We start from the raw sequence: 16,192 nt of genomic DNA, 5'->3' as shown, positions 1-16,192 counted from the left end.
ACCACAGGCTATTGTCAAACTGATACAGTCTTGATTCTAGCTTGCCATCATGAACACTCCACTGCAATAAATCCATACCTCATATATCAACTAATTAGTTATTTTCAAGTCGATTTTAAAAAAATCAAAATGGCCACGAATAATACTCCATGCACTAGATTTGGGAAAAAATATAAAAAGGATTGAAAATAAAAATAAGATTATAACAAGCACAAGCACAAATTAAAGGCACACACAAAGTTTACGTGATTCAACTAAAAACTATGAGCGTACTCGAGGATATATACAATATCGGAGGTGACAAAATTATAATCTTGTAAGTATTATAGAGACTAGCAAATTGCACTTTTGGCTTGTTTTTAGCATAGGTTTATGAATGAAATAAATGTGAAAAGAGGAAAATAATTTGAGAGAAAGGATGATCTTAAATTGTTCTCATCTTATTTTTCCTTTCTTTTTTTCTTTTTTTAACCATAACTATAGCTTTGAACTTGATGCTAGTGTTGTTATGCTTCTAATAAGAATATCATACCATAAGAGCATATAATCTCTGATCTTATAATTTGTACCCAACAGAGAATTATAAGGTCAGGTCACGCTTACAATACTATCATAATCTCTAAAAATATAGATTATTTTCTAAATGGATACTTTCTTCTTTACCTTTAGGGAATCATAACGGAAGAAAGCACAAATATAACAAATAGTGAAGAGAGAATGAGAGAGGACAATTTCACTAATAATGAAGAAAGAATAACAAGTGAGAGAGAGAGCTTAAAATAGAAATAACCATTACTACTAAACATTCCAAGAACAATTCTTTTGTTATTATAAAGGCAAACAAACTTATCTCTAGATGTCATATATATTTTGCGAAACCCAAAATATGCTTGCAGGTAGATCTAAGCATTGCTTATGACTGTGTGTCTAGGAATTTACTCTTGCTAGACTTCAGTCTTTTGGTTTTCCTTTATTGTTTATTTCTTGGGTTCGTCTTTGCATTATTACCACCCCCTCTTTTTTAGTGTTACATAACAACTCTCCAAAAAGGCATTTAAGAGGTAAAAGATGTTTACGGTAAGTGGACCCATTATCTCCCTATCTATTTCTATTGGTTATAGATTTCTTTAGTAGACATCTGGATCATGTGGTAACCCAATGTTCAATTCCTCTAGCTTCTGATGCTTGGAGAAAGTAAAACCAGAATAAAAAAAATAAAAAAAGAAAAGGATAGAGAGAATATACCCTATCTCAATATCTGCAAGGGAATCCACCGCAAAACGATATTTTCACAAAAGATCAAATTTATTCAATTCTCATTCTCTCTCTACGTACCACCTATGTCTCTTCTCTATTTTCTCTCTCTCTAGTACCATCCCTATTTTCTCTCTTTCTGACTTTTACATTAGCCTATCTGAGAGTAAAAGATAACTACCACTTATTATTTCCTAAACTAAGAGATTTTTACATTATTTTTTAAGCCAAAATATCTTGAGCTTATCTATATGTTATTCCCTAAACTAAAACGATAGACCTTCTTGGGTAGCAGCTCAAGCCCTACTAAAACTCACACACCAAAATCCTCACACCCCTATAAATTATCCCAGCTCACTTCTTATTCCTAAAATTTTTAAAACTAAAAAAATAAAAAATAAAAATAAATAATTTCAATTTTTATTTGCATCATTCTTCTAGGGTAGGGAGAAGCTCGACCTCAAGCTTATATCCTTCAGAAGCCAATCAATAATTGGTGACGTAGTCTCACCATTCTCATTGGTATTTTTCTTCAATTTGCTTCACTCTTATATCGAAGTAGAACACGGAGATCTCAGGCTCAATCATTATTTTTTTTTCTTTTTCATGTTCCTAGTAATACTTGAAAAAATTGAACTGAATACTAAGATTATGTTGATGCTCCATAGGATGTGGATCTTGTTAGTAAATTTCTTCATTACAATCGGGATCAACAGCCCGGGTCGGTCGGGCAACTGATTCATCTCTACAATGAGTTTTGGCGCCAAATCCACGGGGATGCGAGCGCCCTCTTCTCGATGGATGGTGTCCTGCAACCATCGTTGATTCATTTCATGTACTTCAGTTCGAATATCCTCCATGACTTTGGTCACTTTCTAAAGTTTGTCCCAAGCGATTATCCATAGCAAAATTAGCTTTGAGTGGCATTACAAAAAACTGCATCTCCGGATCTTAGTTGCTCTGATATCAACTGATGCAGGGAGAAATAACAAACTAGAAAAATAGAAGTATATAAAAAAAAAGAAAAAAAAAAATTTGAGATAATATATCATCTCTCAATATCTGCAAGGGAATCCAACTTAAGAAGATCTTTGTATAAGATCAAATTTACTCAATTCTCATTCTCTCTGTACGTACCACCTATATCACTTCCCTATTTTCTCTCTCTCACATACTTATTTTCTCTTAACTTCCACATTAGCATTTCTAAGAGTAAAAGATAACTACCATTTATTACTTCCTAAACTAAGAGATCTTTACCTTATTTCCTAAACCAAAATATCTTTACCTTATCTATATGTTATAACCTAAACTAAAAAGATAGACCTTCCTGGGTGACAACTCACGCCCTACTAAAACTCATGTACCAAAATCCTCATGCCCCTACTAATTATCCCAGCTCACTTATTATTCCTTAAATTCTTAAAATTTAAATAAAAATAAATAATCCCAAATTTTATTTGCATCACTTTCCCTTCTAGATGTGACTATGGGATTTCTCACCTTTTTTATGCTAATGATGCAATTATTTCTTGTAAAGCATCTTAGAAAGAGGCTAGTGGTATGACTTCTCTTCTATCTAATTGTGAAAAGACCACAAGACATAAACTCAATGTTCCAAAGAGTAAAATCATGTTCTTCATGGTGGCTCATTGTTTAAACAAATTATTGTGAGGGAGCTTGGTTTCGATGAGGGATTTCCTTTAGTTAGATATTCCTCTCTTTCATGGTAATTTGAAACACAATCCATAATCGAGATGGTAAGGTTATGGGAAGATTGGTCGTGGCAAGCTTTATCACTATTTTGTGCAAGCCGGTTACAACTGTTGAAATCGGTTCTTTCTTCATTGGTTATCTTCTGGATTATGTCTTTTATCTTACGTAGGCATACTTGTAATATGGTGGAGAGGCTTCAACATAGTTTTTTATGGGCAGATACGACTAAGAAGCGAATTCATTTGGTCAAGTGGAAATATGTATGTTTTATTATCGAGGAAGGGGATCTTAGGATTCTTGGTATCTTAGAGTTTAATATCACAGGTATGATGAAGTTGGCATGGAGAGTTCTGGAAAATCCATCATCTTTAATATTATAGTTTTTTAAACATAAGTACTTCAAAGGCTCATTTGTTTGGGGGGTCAAAAAGAAAATATGCTTGTTTACAATGAAAATCTGACAGATCTTCTGATAAAGATCTCTCAAATTTTAACACCTTAAATTAATTAAAAAGATGTAAATAAAGTGGTACAGAAGGTGGGACATATCGAATTCATATCTGAGGCTAGATTTGCCGGAAACGAGCAGATCTACTCCCAGATCTGTTGCAGAGCAAACGTGATCCAGAGCATTAAAATACGATTTTTAAGACAAGTTAAAAAATAAAAAATAAATAAAAGAAGTAAAACATGAAAAAGAAGAAGAAAGCGAGAGGAAGAAATAATACCAAATCAGGCCGGATGGCCTGGGACTCCCGAGCCTTCGAAGGCTTACCCGTATCAGAATCGGTCTTCTTTGCCTCTTTTATTTCAGATTTTGACCAGCAGATCTCTGGTGTGAAGGGTTAGATCTAGGGTTGTTATACCCTAATTCTAGTTTGATCTAGGGTTTTTGTGCCTTAGGTCTAGGTTTTCTCAATCTTAGGGGTTAGGACTTAAGGAGGCTAGGGTTTTTATCTTTTCTAGGGTTTTCAATCTAGAGATTTTTTTAAAATTGTCGGTCTTTCTTGGGGTATATAGGAGAAATTACTTAGTTTTATAAGGGCTTTGTGATATCCATTAGTTGAATATGATTTTTGAGATTTTCTCTAATTTTTTGGGATTTGTTTTAAAGTTTTAGGAATTTTCTAAGGGTTTTTCCTATTTTTAGTATTTTTGGATAATTTTCCTAATTTTGGGAATTTCTAAGGTTTTTTTTGTCTCTTTTTCTTTCTTCTTTTGAGTTAGGGAGAGGGGGTATTTATAAGATTCAATTGGTGATTTTTTCTAAAACTTGAGAGTTTTTTGTGAATTTTTTGGATTTATCTTGAAGTTTTAGCCTTATCTAATTAAAGAAAACGTGTTTACAGCATCATCAGATGCATTGACTGTATCATCAGTCCACGTCTGGGCCTGTCGGGCCCATTAAAGCTCGGCCCGCGGCCCGATAGTTGGGTCTCATAGGGGCTAAATTGTTATTTATTATATCTCTTTATCCGTAGGTCCGATTCAGGCAGTTCTTAAACCATTGGAAATCTCTTGGGCTCTACTTTAAATTGGGATAGGATTTAGGTAGTTTTGGAGTAACTAAATTGGATCTACTAGGATAATATGGTCCTAAGGGTTTAGAAAACCATAGAATTTGCTAGATTTAAAATGAGGTATCTACAATGCTCTCATGTATAGAAAGGTATTCAGATGTGACTATCTTATCCACGATCTAATGTCATGTGGATTATTGGGAAAGACCTAACAATAAATTTTTGGGCGGATCCTTAGCTTTCAGAAAATTTTATTTGGGAGTCTTATGGTGACCAGGTTCATGAGGATCTTGGAGTTTTTTTCTAAACTTAAGGTAGTTGATTATTTGCCCGGCTTCATTCTCCTCCTTATGTTCTCTAACTAAAATTTGAATGGAGAGAGAAGCATTTTCAATCCCTTTATAACCACAATGAGATTTTCTAGTGTGGGTCCATTCTTCTAATCGATTACTCTTTATCAAGGAGGCGAGGAATTTTATTACGCATATGGGCTCCATTTAGCTAATCTTCAAGGCCTTGCCAAATGACTCGCTTGACTGGCTATTCATCATTGACTTTGTACTTTTCTTCTTCTTTAACAAAGAGCGATCTCAACAGATTACGTGTGTCTCTTTTGCTATTCTAATGGTGATAGTGTTTGAACTTTCTTTTCCATTGTGTTCTTTTACAGGGTATTTGGAGATTGGTTGCCTAGAGATGTAGCAAAAGACCGACTTTGGATACATCCATTGCAACCATACTAAAAAACTAGATTGACTTTATATTCAAATCAAAAGGTCTACTCAATGTTTGGCTATCTCTTTTCTTCACTGCAGTTTGGATGTTATAAAAGGAATGAAACCATCGATTTTTTTGGGGGAAGATATCCAGACAAGAACACTTGCACAAGAGAATCACCTCTCATGTCAAAGAGATGGAAGAGGCTAAAGCCTGGACCTTCAAATTGTCAAAGAGAGCAATCGTAGATAACTTTTAGATTACATGACGCCAATAGACAGTCAGACACCATGTTTTAGTTACATGGTCTTTTCCTCGTCAAAGTCATTTTAAGCTAAATGTTGATGGGGCTTCATTCCAGAATCCTAAACTTGCAGGTGGTGGAGGCATAATTAGAAGTGATACTGGCTCCTTTATTGCTGCATTTGCCAACCCCTTTCGAATAACATCAAATAATTATTTAGAGTTTCATGCCTTGTAAACAAGGGTGGACCTAGCCATCCAGCTTAACTATTTCCCTTTATAGATCGAAAGTGACTCATCATTGTTAGTTAATATAATCCATAATAGTTGAAGAGCTTCATGCGTCCTCAATGTTGTTGCTGCTAATTGCCGATACAAGCTTTCTGATCGTGTTTATTCCATACTCCACATTTATCATGAGGTCAATATGGTAGCTGATACACTCGCTAAGAAAGCTACAATTTTCTCACATACCATTATTTGGTGATCTAGACCGTTGGATTTTCTTTCTCTTGTGTTACTTCATGATGTCGCACAAATGCCCTACTCTAGGGTTATAACTTTATGAGTTGTAATTTCTTTCATTATTAATAAAAACCTGGGTAGATGGCCTTCTCCCCCACCGACTTACCCAAAACAAATATCGTATTACCTCATATGGAATTTATCATTTGAAATTATATACACAGACAACATATCAATTATTATAAGAGATAAGAGATAAATATAATTGAATATACATTCATAATCTAAAATAACTACTGATGCATTAGCAGCCAAATTTATAAGGTGAAAAATGTATATCATTAGGTAAAGTACAAATATGTTGAAAGAGAGCTTGATGTTCATAGTAAGATAATCGAAGTATAAGAGAGAAAGGGGGGGAATTATGGGGGATCCAAAACTAACATTTATAGTTTCAAATAACCAAAGCAGCAAATGCATTGTTTAATAAAAATGGATAATGACCGAAAGTGGAATATATAATGGTAAAAGCCAAAAAGTATTTGATTGTCCTAGGTATTAATAAAATATTATCTCATGGGGTAGGCAGAGCTTCATCTCTTTTTTGTGATGTGGGTCTACAAATATGAAAAACAAGTTCTCATCTTTATAAACCTAAATCTGTTTAGTTGCATAAGATGCAAAGATCCCAAACACAGTCAGAGCAAAGTTGATAAAGAGAAACAAACAAACCATGCTCTATTAAGTAGCAATTTAGTATGGTGAAGATGAAAATCTATCAGTCATCTTAATTAAAGTAAAATCATAATACAATGTTGAAAAGTTTTCTTAATATATAACTATTGTTAAAAAAATTAGCCAATATATATATATATATATATATATATATATATATAGAAAAAAAAAAAAAAAAAACTCAAGAAAGAAATTTTGTGACGAAAAACAATATTGCAATTGCCCATTAATCAAGAATCAATTCTTTTACGTGTATCATCTCTAATTTTTGGAGACGATACTATGCAAGTGAAAGGAAGAAAGAAAGGAATTCATGGACATCCATAATCAACATTTCAAAGAAAGGAAATCATGGACATCCATAATCACCATTTCTAGCTAAAATCACACAAACAATCATGATAAAAACACAAAAAAAAAAAAAAAAAAAAAAAAAAAAAAAAAAAGAATAAAATTGAATAGGCATATATAATCGACAACAATCAATACACATCATTATATCATTGAAAATAGACCTCACTACAATTAACATCCATAAAAGTAGAAGTATACCTAATTAGCTCGAGCATAACTATTTTATAGGGAGGTTGTTGGTTGTGTTGTTTAACTATGAGGTTCCTTTCTTTAAGAGGATAATGTACGTAATAATCCTTATTTTGAAATCCTTCCAATGATAATTATGTTTGAATAATAATAATAACAATAAGAATGGTGGTGATAAAAATAGGTTGAGCATTTGCAATTGACATTCATAAAAGTGAAATTATATCTCATTAGCTCAAGCACAAATATACTTAGTGTGAGTTTAATGGCCATAATAGCAAATTGGTCCTTATTTGAAATCCTTAAATGATAATTATGTTTTGAAGAATAATAACAATAAGAATAAGAATGACAATGAGAAAATTTGGTTGAGCTAACATTTGGACAATAAGTCCATTGAGCAAACAATTAGCTCAATCACAAATATACTTAGTAAGAGTTTCATGGTCATAATAGTAAATTGCTCCTTCTTTTGAACTCCTTTAATGATAGTTATGTTTTGAAGAATAATAACAATAAAAATAGGAACGGCAGCATTAAAAATTGGTTGAGCTAACATTTGCACAGCTAAGTCTGTTGAGCAAACAATTATAGTGTGATATGGAGAATCTAATATCATTATAGGAGTAAGAGTGAAACATTGATAATAGGAGGAAATAAACTTTAACACCACAAAGTTTGATATAAGTTAGAGAATTATCATTAACAAATACAATAAAATAATCAAGTTAATCATTTGAATTTTTTATTTTCTAAAATGATGTAAGTCAACAATAGTATGAAAATAGTCGTTAGTAGTGTATATATTTTTGAATTTCCTTTTATGTGTCGCATGCAACTCATGACTTAGAATTTTGATGCAAACAATTCAACAAGAATATGATAGTCCCAATAGTTATGTAGTTTAAATGTTCAAATTCTTCAATAATTATTAGAGAAAATATCTCCATGCCCCTTATTTTTAAGTTTCACATCTCAATAGACCCAAAGTTTTAAAATATATCTTGCAGCATTGAGTTTCTATATTTTATATCTTTGAAGCCTCTAGACTAACTTTACCCACTTTAAACATATTTTTTAGCCCAACCAAATCTGACAAAGACATATATTTCTAAATGATATCTTTTATCTCTCTTCACATGATATTCCTCAATCTTTTCTCTCTCTTTCTCTCTCTTGGTCAACTCTCCCCAAACCTTTTCTCTCTCTATTCCCCCCCAAATTTCTATCTCTCTCCCCATGTCTGTCGCTCTCTCTCTCCCTCCATGTTTCCACAAGCCCCTCTCTCTCTCTTTTTCCCTTACTTTTTTCTCTCTGTGTTTCCCTACCCCTGTCTCTCTCCATCTTTACATAAACATGTATATCAATAGAAGAGTTGGAACTTGGAAGAACTGCACAATTTAACATCATTTTAGACTTAGCATAGCTTTTGGTGAATAGGTTTCTAGGGAACCTAAGCAATAATATAATTTTACAAATAGGTTTCTAGCTTTTGCATAATTTGCAACTTCAAAGTCTTGAGATATGGATCCATTCTATATACCAAAAACAGGCTATATCTTTTGAAACAAAATCACCTTCTCAGTGAACATGGTGAATATGAGATCAACAACAAATTATAGATCTCCATAATCTCCTTAAACACATCCACCAATCTCCATTGTTAGGGCCAACCATACCAATACATAAAATCATGTTCACATTCCCCATACATCATTTGTTGGTTAAAAAAGAAATAAGGAAGGCCTTAATGCCACTAAATAGAACAGTAACTTCTCACCTCCATGGAATATCCATGAAAGTCCTTGGCATACCACCAATTCAAGAAAGAAGGATTTGGGGAAAAATGCAGGAGATAGAGTGAGAGACACGGGGAGAGAGAGTGATAGAAACAGAGAGAGAGAGAGAGAGAGAGAGAGTTGGGGAATAGAAAGAGAGAGATAGGGTTTGGGAATCACCAGGAGAGAGAAATATAAACGATTTAGAAATATCATGTAAAGAGATAAAAAGGATATGGTGGAAAGTGCATGTCTTTCTCAGATTTGTTTGGGCTAAAAAATTAGGTTTAAAGTGTGTAAAATTAATCTAACGGGTTAGAAGATATAACATCTAGAAACTCAATGGTGCAAGACATGTTTTTTGGGTCTATTGAGATATGAAACTTAAAAATAGGTGGTACGGATATATTTTCCCTAATAATTATACAGTAACCAGTATATATATGTAAAACCCCTTGTTTCCATAATAAAAACATGAAGGTAAACTCAACCCTGATTATGTTAGCCCTTTGGTTGTTCCTTCAATTTGGAGTCTTAATGTTTTAAGCATTTCCCACTAATGCAAGTTTTCGGAGCGACTAAAAGTCACTTCCAAACTTTTTAACATTCAAATGGGCTAATTTTTTTAATAGAATCAGTTATCAGATTTCATTTATTTTTTACGTTATCCATATTGATTTATTCAATTTTTTTTAAGTTTTCTAAGCTCAAAGAAAATGTTTGGAGCTAAAAAATGGTTTAAAAGAATATCAATATAATAGGTTTAAATTAATTATCTATAGATTCTAAGGGTTCTAAAAAGAACATGTATTGTATTGTTATTTACTCATACTTTTTCAAGTCTTCTTGCCTTTTTTGGTAAATTTAAGAGAGAATTTTCGACCTTTTTGGCATTAAAGAAACCAATTTCTTAATTTATGTTGTTTACTAAAAATGTTAGTATTGATGGCTGCATGGGATTTATCCTGTACATGTTTTTTGATGAGCACAATTATAGAAATCTCCTTTCAAAATCCAGTTCGACCTCATATACTTCAATAGGGTAAGTTTCAAAATCCAGTTCGACCTCGTATACTTCAATAGGGTAAGCTTATGGTTGAAACCATTTCACTTCAAAGACAGAGAAAATGTCACTTCTTTTTTCTTTTTTCTTTTTTGGTAAATCTTCAAAGAAAATCTCTTTGTTTTGGCGAAGTACAATTCTTTCTTTTTAAGCACTCAGGCTTGGCAATAAATACACACTATAGATTATCAAATGGTAATTTTTCCAATAATTGTTTCACATTGTTAGAGAGCAGATGGTGAAAACAAATTCGGTTGCTCATTTACATTGGATGTCTTAAGAAGGTTGAGGACTTTAAATTTTCCCTTAACCCCTCCTATGCCCTGGTAAAAAGGCTGGGTTGTGTTAAGTAACCAACCGGCATAAAATTTAGTCAAAACTTATCATGAATTTTGGATGGACTAGAATTCGTATAACCGACCCCAATTAATTAGAAAAAAGCTATAATGATGATGATCTGCATTGAATGTCTTTGCCCTAATGATCTTGGATCAATTTCACTTTGCATTACATCTAGTCTTTTGAGATTGGGGCTAATATCATGGAAATTTGTGACATTACTCATCTTTTCAAGGCTTTCAAGCCCAGTAAGAAACAAGTCCGAGAGTTTGTCCCGGACCATTTTCTACTCTTAAAAATACAGCTAATACCATGAAAAGCATTGGCGCTATGGGCGAGGCTCATCTTGTCAAGGCTTTCAAGCCCAAATGACCAAAACTATGCAAGTGTAATATTCCATGGGTCCTGTATCTCAAGAAAGTTATCATGCAGATGATCTTTGATGATATGTATCGGGAATGAAGAAAGAGAACTTTTGTTCGTATTTCTTGTTTTTATTGTATATTACAATTCTATCCCTATTTTCGATCAAATTGCATTTGAATGATGCTTGTTGGCGCTTTGTACCAAACTTGCTCTTTATCTTAATAATCCATCTCAGAAAAATAAAAGTTCAATTTGAACCCTAATTATGGTCAAAATGAGTCTCTTCCAATAACAAATCTAAACCATTTATTTAGTGAATTTCAAGATCTTAATCATTACAAACTCAAAATGATTTTTTTTTTTTAACATTTTTCATCTAATGATAATAAAATCATCTAAAAAGTTAGAAAAGAAAAAAAATCCTTCTAAGGCCTAGATCTAAGCCTCTTATCAAATGGACGATCTATATTAATTGGGCTAAAATAATGCATTCTACGCTGTGTTTTCAATTTGTTCTTTTTTTTGTGTGATTGTTCATTAGAATGAAAATAGTGTATAATTTCAAATTTGGATCAAACAAATAGCCCTAATATGGTTTTTGAAGATTATCGTATTATATTACTATACAACAGTTGCATGAAATCATTGCCCTTTACTACGAGCATGCCTGCATCCATGCACCATGCATTTCCATGTATTGTTCATCCAACAAATGGTCCTAATATAGTTTTTTGTAATTGTTCATTATATTCGTTTCCATGTATGAGAGAGAGAGGGGTATGCATCCATGCATACCTATGACCATGCCTGCATCCATGCACTCTTTAGGCATGTAGGAGTGGATGGTTGCATCATTGTGCAGCAACTGTGTGAGCGAACTAAGGAAAGAAAATCAAGCAAAAAGGGTATATGCATGCACATGCTCATTGACATTGGATATGTTATTTTCATGTGATTACATCACCATGCTCATTCCAAAACACATTATATGGCTTTCGTTTCTTCAGATGGATTTGGACAATGTTAATAAATAGAAAGATTAAATCACTTGACAAATAAAGACTCGAACCACCTCAACATCAAATGCTTTCAAATTTATAGATAATGAATGGACTGTTACATCATTCATATTGATCAACTACGCGCATGAACTTGTGTTGTCTGAGCCAACTACAAAGACCATTTACCAAGTTTAGACAGTAAAATAACGCAAAAAAAGCTTCATTAATTTCTGCAAACCATTCACTTGGTCCTCTCAATACTCCAACAATAACTGAGAACAGGAAAGAGAGGCCCTTCAACTTCAAAGATTCATACTTGGGTAAGTTCATACTAGCACTTAGCTCTAACGCTTAAAGCTTCCTTAGACCATCTCTTCAAATCTATTTTCATGTTACAGGAGCACAGACAGTAGAGGAAATACCAAAGAATAATATAAGGAAAAGATAAGAATAATATAAGGAACAGATGGAATACAAACATAATATTTGCAAAAGATGGAATGAAAAGTTTGAAAAAAGATAGAACAAATGCATCTATACCTTTCAATAGGAGCAACAAGGAGTCCAGTATGCTCAAATGAGATGCCTTGTAATTTTTATTTCTAAATAATGTGAATTTCCACAAATATCAACAACCACAAAAATTTCAATCTTAATAAAACATCGACATCTATCAGAGCGCAAATTACTTTACATCCATGGCGTTTGAACCTTTTCAACATCAGGAAAACATGATAAACAGTTCTTTCTCTCTCTATGGATGAAAATATACTCAAGCAAAACATAAAAGAGGGTTTGAAACTAATTTCAACTCACTTCTCAATCTGATGTGTCCGCTTATGTACCCTTTCGGAGAGCATTTTACAGCTATCTATATTATTGCTTGCCACTTCCCAAAAATCAGCTAAAAAATCAGTGAAATCAGATATATAAGTTGGGAAGGTATTTCGCAATTAGAAAACAAATCTCTTCAAATCTGTTGTGGCTATATTTTCAACAAAAATCATACAGGAAAAAAGTAACAAAATTCATAAATATCGTAAATCAAGAATAAGGCGTCGTTTTATGTCAAAAACCCCAAGAAAAAAAAAAGGTTCATGATGTCTGCTCACAAATATATTAATTGAAAATACAAAGCAATGGTGTAAACAGTTGGGGACATGCGTTTAGAATAGCTCGATGAAAAAAACCAAAGTATTTGATGGAATAGTGTAAACATTCCGTGATTACTATTCATGAACAAAGAAAATAGAAGAAAAAAATAGATTGTGATTTGTGTCTTGCAATAGGATGAACAATATCTGGTGAACTAAGGCTACAAACAAGTTAGGTAAAATCCTTACCTGGATAGTGCAAGTCATGAGAGGTGGAGGGGAGAGAGTGAGGGTTAGAGGGGAGAGAGATATAGAGCAAATTACAACCTTTTCCATATATATATATATATATATATATATATATATATGAAAAACACTACGCAACGCCTATTGGCAAAAATGAACAGTGATTTCGTCTACCCCCATCACCGTCTAAACTTCATCGCACGGTCACGATTGTCTGGTAGTTTTTTATTTTTCGCTTTTTTTTTACAATTCAGAATGACCTGAAATTTAGAGCGTGTATTCATAAAAAATAGTGGAATCTTCGAAAAATATAAAAAACATATTTACATGAAAAACATTGACCAAAATACCCCCGAAACATTTCGGAGGTATTTTGGTCAATTTTGTTTTTGCAAATAATTTTTTTTATATTTTTATTAGATGCGCCTCAGTAAGATGTACATACCCTCCAAATTTCAAGTCATTCTGATTTATAAAAAAAAAAAAAACAACACTATCGGAGACCACTCGTTGAAACTTGAACGGTGATGAGGGTAGGCAAAATCACTATTTATTTTTATCTATAGGTGTTAGGAAAACTTTTCATATATAGATATAATCTAAACTACATAACCCTTCAAATTACAAATGTTTAAGATAAAGGGAGTTGTGAGGGGGGAATTTATTAATTTTGTAGTCTATTATTTAAAAAAAGTTACTTTTGTGGGGTAATTTTATAAATATTACAAATGATACTTTTGTTATATCTATAAGAGGTAAAATTGAAATTTTAACTAAAGGACAAAGGCATTCTACGAATAAAGTTTCATAACACTAACTTCCAAAATGTCATTGTACTTTTGTAAAAATTTCAAATTTACCTTTGTTTGATAGTAAAGTTCCCTATTTGAACAATTTTTTAATAAAAAATTAATTATTATTTTGATAAATACACCCATCACAACCCCTTCTAACTTGAACATTTGTATTTTGAGGGATTGTTAACTCCAAGACAAACCCATTTTCTGATTCACTACTAGGAATGGTCGAATCTAGTTTATGTAGTGGACCAATATATTTCAATTGTTTTCCAAATTATTCTGTATCTCTTATAGATCCAAATATTTTAAATGTTTTATCTTTAAATCTAAAAACTCAAGGATTTAATATGATGTTAGGTTCTCAAAACATAGCCATCATTTATCGTATTTATTGTATAATTATTTTGTTCAATTATGTGTGGAAGTAATTCTATACGAGCTAAATTTGCATTATTTAGTTTATATGGTGTAGCTACTGTTTCGTTTATATATATATATATATATATATATATATATATATATATATATATATATATATATAATGATCTTATAGGACCATTCTCCATGTCTGTAGGACTTCAAAGGATTACCATTAAATTTGATACGGATCTATAGAAAATTCAAGTCCCACACCCATGTGATAATTTTTTTAGAGATTCGTGCCAACTTTAATGGTGATCCTTTGGGTCCTACACACATGGGTGTGGGGGAGTCTTACATGATCATTATATATATATATATATACATTTCCACTACAACATAGAAGATATATGTTTCCCCTACCATCCAGCTGTCCAATTTTGATCAAGAGAGCCACTTACTGTTTGATATTAGATTTAATTTCTCAAAGTTTTTTATTTTTAGTTTTTTTTAATACTAATTTTATGAATATAAAAGTTGGTACGTGTCATTTTCTCATTGGGGCGCACCTATAAAAAATATTAAAAATAAATTTTGGATAAAATATAATTACGAAAATTTCTTTTAAAACTTTCAGGGGTATTTTGATCATTTTATTTTATTAGAAATATTTTTATATATTTTTATCTTATGCAAGTTTAATAGAGAATTGGACGTACAAAATTTAGTGTCAAAATAGTTTATGGAAAAAAAATAAAAAATAAAATAGTGTAAAGACGTGACATTGTGATTGGAAAAATCTTAGCCCCCCATTCAAAATAGATGGCTAGATAAGGGGAAGCATATAATTTTACGCTGTAGGGGAAGCATAGAAAACTTGCCCTATATTAAAAAAGATCATGTCAGCCCACGGGCCGACAGTGTTAGTCAGTGGTGTATATTTAATCTGGGCCAATCTGACGATTACAACCTCATTTCATATTTGAATTTTCATTTTTTTTCTACAAATCCAAATCACTTGAAATTTTAGGAGTTTATTTTTATCATTAAAGTGAACCTAATAAAAATAAAAATAAAAAATCAAAAAATAATTGGATCAAAAAACCCCTAAAATGTTCTGAGGGTATTTTGGTCAATTTATATTTTTCAAATCATTGTTTTTATATTTTTAATAGATTCTTCAATCGTTAAATAATAGGCACTCAAAATTTCAAGTGATTTGGATATATATAAAAAAAATAAAAATTGAAATACGGAATGAAGTCCTGAACATTGAATTGGGCTCAAATTGAATCTGAGCCGTTGACTAATACTGTAGCTTTCAGCTCAAGGGCTAACAAAATATATATATATATATATATAAAAAGCTTGAGACATCCTTTTCCCTATCATATGTACATGTTACTTTTTAGAAGTTGAACATACATATTCACACCTCTCTCACACACTGTTTCCCTAAATGTTTACTTCAGTGATCTAAGTTGAACATACATATCCACACCTCTCTCTCACACACTGTCTCTCTAAATGTTTACTTCAGTGATCTCGTGTCAGTGTACATTGAAGAGAACTTACCCACTTACGTAAGCCAAATTCGAAGTAAATCTTAAATTAAAAATTAAAAATTAAAAATTAAAAATTAAAAATTAAAAATTAAAAATCATTTAAATATACAAAAATGAATGCCCATAACTAAACTAGTTGCTCTCTCTCTCTTTTCTCTCTCTTGCCAAAGATAGGGAATGTGAGCTATATCCATTCTTGAGATATTTCTCTTCAAGAGTTACCAAACCTACATTCTTTTTAGCAAGAGGCACTTTTTTTATTGTTGTGATATGTGTCAACCCCTTATCTGCAGTTCAATAATGCATTTTAGACTTGCTGATTTATGTGCGATGCATGTAGATAAGCAGTGACATATATAAAAGTAACCAGTAATTTGAAAATTGGTC

Source organism: Amborella trichopoda, chromosome 6 (genome assembly GCF_054954075.1).
Source record: "Amborella trichopoda isolate Santa Cruz 75 chromosome 6, AtrichopodaSantaCruz75HAP2 v2.0, whole genome shotgun sequence".
In the NCBI taxonomy this organism is placed as follows: domain Eukaryota; kingdom Viridiplantae; phylum Streptophyta; class Magnoliopsida; order Amborellales; family Amborellaceae; genus Amborella; species Amborella trichopoda.
The sequence above is the reverse complement of the archived record's forward strand: the minus strand, read 5'-3'. Positions refer to the sequence as shown.